Source organism: Pristiophorus japonicus, chromosome 11 (assembly GCF_044704955.1).
Source record: "Pristiophorus japonicus isolate sPriJap1 chromosome 11, sPriJap1.hap1, whole genome shotgun sequence".
Taxonomy (NCBI): domain Eukaryota; kingdom Metazoa; phylum Chordata; class Chondrichthyes; family Pristiophoridae; genus Pristiophorus; species Pristiophorus japonicus.
The window spans coordinates 45,536,772-45,543,349 of record NC_091987.1 but is presented as its reverse complement, the minus strand read 5'-3'; positions in this window follow the sequence as shown (position 1 = coordinate 45,543,349).

The following is a 6,578-nucleotide window of genomic DNA, read 5'->3' as shown; positions in this document are numbered from 1 at the left end:
ATTAAACCCTTTGTCCTCCTCTGCTGAATTATAAAATTCCCCCAGTCCTCAGGTTTGCTGCTTTTTCTGGCCAATTTATATGCTTCTTCCTTGGATTTAACACTATCTTTAATTTCCCTTGTTAGCCACAGTTGAGCCACCTTCCCCATTTTATTTTTACTCCAGACAGGGATGTACAATTGTTGAAGTTCATCCATGTGATCTTTAAATGTTTGCCATTGCCTATCCACCATCAACCCTTTAAGTATCATTTGCCAGTCTGTTCAAGCCAATTCACATCTCATACCATCGAAGTTACCTTTCCTTAAGTTCAGGACCCTAGTCTCTGAATTAACTATGTCACTCTCCATTTTAATAACGAATTCCACTATATTATGAACTCTCTTCCCCAAGTGGCCTCACATAACAAGATTGCTAATTAGTCCTTTCTCATTGCACATCACCCAGTCTAGGATGGCCAGTCCTCTAGTTGGTTCCTCGGCATATTGGTCTGGAAAACCATCCCTAATACACTCCAGGAAATCCACCTCCACCGCATTGCTACCAGTTTACCAGTCAGGCAGCATCTCGACCTGAGACATGAACACCGTTTCTTTTTCCACGGATGTTGCCTGTCCTGCGAAGTATTTGCAGCATTTTCTGTCTTCTCAGAGGCCTTCCTTTACCATCAGAGGCCTTGCAGGTGTCCAGCAGCACTCCCTACACACTTAAAAAACTTTTAGCATCTATTGCAGCAAGCCATTTACTTCAATCAAATCCCCCCAAAAAAGTCCAAAACCTTAAATCCAAACATACCTGAAGATGTGTGTGCCCCTTTAAGAGGTGCTGACATCACTGTCAGTCTAGTTGCATGCCAGGTTAACCTGGCGTGCTTCGGGCCCAGCGCTGAATTCAGAGCTAGGATTGAAGTTCAGAGTCATGACGTTAAGTCGGTGTTGAATGCCGATTGACGTCACCACACCGCCATTTTTTTCCAGGCTGCTGTTATTTACCGGCAGTGCAAAGAGAAGGAGGAAAAGGGCAGCTGCTGGAGAAGCTACCATCAGCTGGCAAAAGAGCAGCAGCTGCCATTTTTTCACCATTTCATGGCACTACGGAGTAGCGGTAAGTCCGTGAATTTGTTGCCCTGAGAGTCAGTTCCATAGAGGAAGATTATACACGGGGATTACATTTCCACGCAGTGTGTTACAATGGTTTTACACCAATGGAAAAAGATTTCCATGCAGCAGTGATCAAGAGAGGTATTTATACAAGAGCTTCCTGGGTTAGCTCATGTGCTTATCCAGTGGAATACTGATTGGCATAAAATCTGTGTAAAAGAGGTGTAATCTGCTGCTGTGCATGGAAATTAGAGTGCAGCCTTTAAAACAACTGTTCTGGCTGAACACTGCAGCAGCAGCCTGAGAAACAAGCACTTAATTCTCACCTAACCTCATTGCACATCTCATCAATCTTTTTCTGATACTTTGCAAGAACATCTACGCCAGGAGCAGTATACACACATAACCAAACAAGGCAGCAGGACACAGCACACAGGCCACCATTTCACAGACTCTGATCTTCAAGCCCTCCTCAAGGAGACATAGGCTGCTGGGTGTCCATGGCAGCATACCTACCATAAATATCACGAATGCCACCTGCCAACTGTCTCTCCCCAGTACTGCAGACGACTGCAGAAAGATGTTCAATGACCTCACGAAGGCAGACCAAGGTAACACATCAAGTTAGAGCCCCTTTTATGTACGGGACACGCTCCATTTTCTTCCTTAGCCTCCTTGGGCACCAGCACACTCTTCAACTGCTTATAGTATCACTTGTACAACTAATCCTTCAAAATGCACTCTGGTTAAAAGGGGCTCTACCTCAGTATCTTGAACTATGACTACCCAACTCTCCTAATAATAGGGTTACAAAAGATAGTTCCCAAAACTAACAAAAGAACAGGAAGGAGTATAATAATGCTGTCATTTGGAGGGTTCATGTGGCGCCAGAGTGTTTTGAAGGTGGGTTATAATCCTAGCATGGGACTCTCTTTATAGCAGTTACTTACATGCACAACCCTAAAACCTCTTCCTCCACCCATTTAATACTGCCGTCTCGCAGGACAATAGAACATGTCAGGTTTTCAGCCTTCCCCCGAGGAGCACCACACCAGTGAATTATGAAAGGCAACACTCGGGTACTTAGGAATAAGCTCCAGATATGTAGTCAGCAATGGCTTCCTCCCAGAAGCAAGCTGCCATGAGAGGAGATCTACCGAAGTCCCATGACTCTTTTGTAGAAGGTGAGCACCAACTACCTCTCGCGAGACTAGCTCTCAAATTGCACCTCACAGAAACAGTAGAATAGGTGAAAGGAAAACTTGTGTAGCCAACCAGGGGAAGCACAATGTTCGGAAAGAGCAGGTTGGTTCCTGTTCACTTTGGACTTTATTGTAACATAAAAGAATGTGCACTGATGTTGTGCTTTGTTATTCCTCGAGGTTAGAGTCATACAGAAAAGGGGGCACTTATTTAGTACTGACTTCGTCACTATGGTCATGATTATTTAAATATTATGTAGGGGCAAAGAGGGCTAATGTGATGTCACAGTGTAAGATGGGCAGTGGATTGAAAAAATGTCCCTCTATTTGAAAGTGTGAGGAGGAGATAAGTTGATGATGTCAAAGGTCGACTGTGTTCCATGGAAAATAAGTTTTTAGTGAGTGTGATATGCTCTGATGGCCCTTGCAGCAGTGACTGAAGAGTCCTCTGAGTGCAGATCATTGTGAAACTCTCCTCCATATAGTTCTGACTTTACCAGAGCCAGAGCTTCCTCGCCTGCAATGTCAAAGGTTAGCCTTTTTTGTATGGAAGAGTTGTGAAGGGCACAGCAGGCTTCAACTATGCTTGCACACAATCTGGAGCACACTGCAGAACCCATGCAAACCTGTCCAGACAGCAAAAGCGTGCCATTAAGAGCTCAGCGGTCCTCATGATAAATCTGATAGAGACATATACCTGATTGTAGAATTCTTCTACTGCTATTTGGCCCACTTATAGTGGAGTCATTTTCCATAGGAGCAGGGATAGTCTTTATGACCCTAAAGCCAACCACTGACATAATTTTCTTCCTTGAAGAAGTCAGGAAGGTCTGACTTTTGAAAGATGAATGAATTGTGATAACTTTCAGCATATCTGGCATTGAAATGAAGGATCCTTTTACATGTTGTCACACATAAGCTGTACATTGAGGGAGTGGAAGTCCTTCCTGTTAAGGAACTTGAGGCGATGTACTGTGGGAGCTTGCAAAGCAACGTGGGTGCCATCAATTGCACCCTGGACCTTGGGGGAGCAATTATATGGTAGAAATCCTGAGGAAATGGCTTCTGCCTGATTTTCCTGCCTTAAAAAATTACTTTGCTCAATTATGCACTGGAACAATACCAAAAACAGCAACAAAAAAAAATCACCCCATGGAATTTACCATTCCCTAATATAAAAACCAGAGCTTCCTCAAAATAAGAAATAATCGATAATTTTTATGTGCATGAAAAAGGCCCCGGTGATTAAAGTGAGTGCGATGGCTTGGGCGCGGGGGAAAGAGAATTATGGGAAATGAAGGTGTTATTGGCAATTAACTTCTTCAAATGATGTAACCTTGGTATTATCACAGACTGTGGACAAACACTAATATGGCCTGCAAAAGGACAATTCTGTTACTGACCCTACTTGCCTCATGCATCAAAGAACTGCCGATCGATTTGGTTAAGCCAGCAGCTCAATTCAGTATAAATGAGGTGACAGTATTATTTAATTTAAAGGTATTACTGTGAGAAGGATAGAGGTGTCCTATGGGCTCTTGTAGGTTACTATGCTAATCATGTCTCGCGGACGGCTGCATCCACCCACGTAACTGTTTTATACAACTTGTTAAAGAAACAGGGATATATTTTCAAATCATGTTCTTCCCATGCGAATGTTTAACACATTCATACAGGATAAATGCAAGTCAGAAAATATTCCCCGTAATAGCTTTTAGAAAATTGTTGTACTTGGACACCTTTCTCCTGAATACTTCTAATCTGTCCATTTTATTTTTGTGATGCTGAAATCCTCAATGATCATAACAATAGGGTTTATTGTAATTTCATTTACTAATCTAACCATTTTTCTATCTACCTGCTCAGCTTGAAGAAGTGTCCTATGAGCTCATTATACCAGCTTTGAGGCTAAGTGGTAGTCGCATATGAGAGATGTTAAACTACACACGAATGGGGAACGGAATGAATACTGGTAATTGGGAAGCTTCAATATTACTTGGGTTTGTATGAAGTCAATAATAATATGATTGGCATTGAGGATCTTATTTCTCCCCTTTCTGTGCAAGCAGGGAAAGTTAATTTTTTATTATTTTTCCAAATGTTTATTTCAAAACTCCACATCCAGAAACTGCTGTGTATAAATCAGAATCAAATTGATATTGTGATATTAATTATATTTATTAAAATTAGTAAATGTGTGAACAAGTGTTAAACGTGAAAGTGACAATCAAGCATTTAGAGAGCACCCTGCCATGTCATCAAGATTTCATAGAATGATTACTTTTGGAGTACAGAAAGAGTATCATAGTTACAGAGGTTAATTTGTTGTTGGCTGAAACAGTGAACTGTCAAAACAAAACCTTTGGCACTGAAAGAAAATGTTCTTGGCAAAAGAGGCATGTCCTGCATGGGAAGTGAGAACAATATTTGTGTGATATCTTTACAGAGACCACTAACACAAGCACACTCTATAAGATGGCTCCTTAACAGAAACTGTCATCATATGACCTTGCCACATGACCATTTATTGTTATTACATCAGTAGTTGCATTACATTAGTATTCCACTAGGTGGAGCTCTATTACACTTCTCCCTCCTTATTGAAGAAGTAATCATAACAAAATAATCATTATACATAACTTGCATGGTTAAACACAACAAAAGATATGAACTATTTTTCCATAGTTACAAATCAAAGTTAACCACTGGTTTATTCTGTTTCGAAGACGATACTTTCATTCTTGAACAGAACTTTCCAATTGTGTTGTACTACTTAGACTCATTCGAGGCTGAGCCTGAGGAGAGTTTTTCTGCAAAGGTAACCCTTGATTTACATTTGGACTCTCTACAACAAAAGCCTATCTGCCTGACTCGGAATCAGAATTAAATTCTGACTTTCTATTGGACTTATTTCTAGTATATCTGATGTATCCTCATAAGGGGGTTTGCTCGTGGTGTTGGGGAGGATTTAAATTAGCTTAGCAGGGGGATGGGAACCTGAAAATAGATTCAGTAGGGAGGGGAGTAAAGCTGAAATTAGAAAGCAAAAATAAAGAAAGCAAGTTTGAAGGAGAGAGGAAACAAGCAGGAAAAAAGGGTAAAAAAACAAATTTAAAGACTCTTTGTCTAAATGCACATAGCTTTCATAACAAAAATAGATGAGTTGAAGGCACAAATAGATACAAATCAGTATGATTTGATAGCCATTACAGAGACGTGGTTGCAAAGTGACCAAGACTGGGAACTAAATATTCAGGGGTACTTGACAGTCTGAAAGGACAGACAGACAGGTAAAGGAGGTGGGGTAGCTCTGTTGATAAAGGATGGAATCACTGCAATAGTGAGAAATGATATTGGCTCAAATGATCAGGATGTTGAAATAGTTTGGGTGGAGATAAGGAATAATAAGGGGAAAAAGTCACTGGTGGGCATAGTCTATAGGCCCCCTAATAGTAGCAACTCTGTTGGTCAGAGTATAAACCAGGAAATAGTGGGGGCTCATGAAAAGGGAACAGCAATAATCATGAGGGATTTTAACCTCCATATTGATTGAACAAATCTAATTGGTCTGGGTAGCCTTGAGGAAGAGTTCATAGAGTGCATAAGGGACGGGTTCCTTGAGCAGTATGTAACGGAACCAACCACGAGGCAGGCTATCTTAGATCTGGTCCTGTGTAATGAGACAGGATTAATAAACAATCTCCTAGTAAAGGATCCCCTTGGAATGAGTGATCATAGCATAATTAAATTTCAAATTCAGATGGAGGGTGAGAAAGTTGGATCTCAAACCAGCGTACTAAGCTTAAATAAAGGCGACTATGAAGGTATGAGGGCTGAGTTGGCTACAGTGGACTGGGAAAATAGATGAAAGTGTAGGACGGTTGATGAACAGTGGTGTACATTTAAGGAGATATTTCACAACTCTCAAGAAAAATATATTCCAGTGACGGGAAAAGGGTGTAAGAGAAAAGATAGCCATATGTGGCTAACTAAAGAAATAAAGGAAAATATCCAATTAAAAACAAGGGCATACAAAGTGTCTTAAGAGGAGTAGCAGTAGGGATGCTGGATGCATTGGTTGTAATTTACCAACATTCCCTGGATTCTGGGGAGGTCCCAGCAGATTGGAAAACCCCTGCAAATGTAACACCCCTATTTAAAAAAGGAGGCAAACAAAAAGCAGGAAACTATAGACCAGTTAGCCTAACTTCTGTGGTTGTGAAAATGTTGGAGTCCATTATTAAAGAAGCAGTGGTAGGACATTTGGAAAAACATA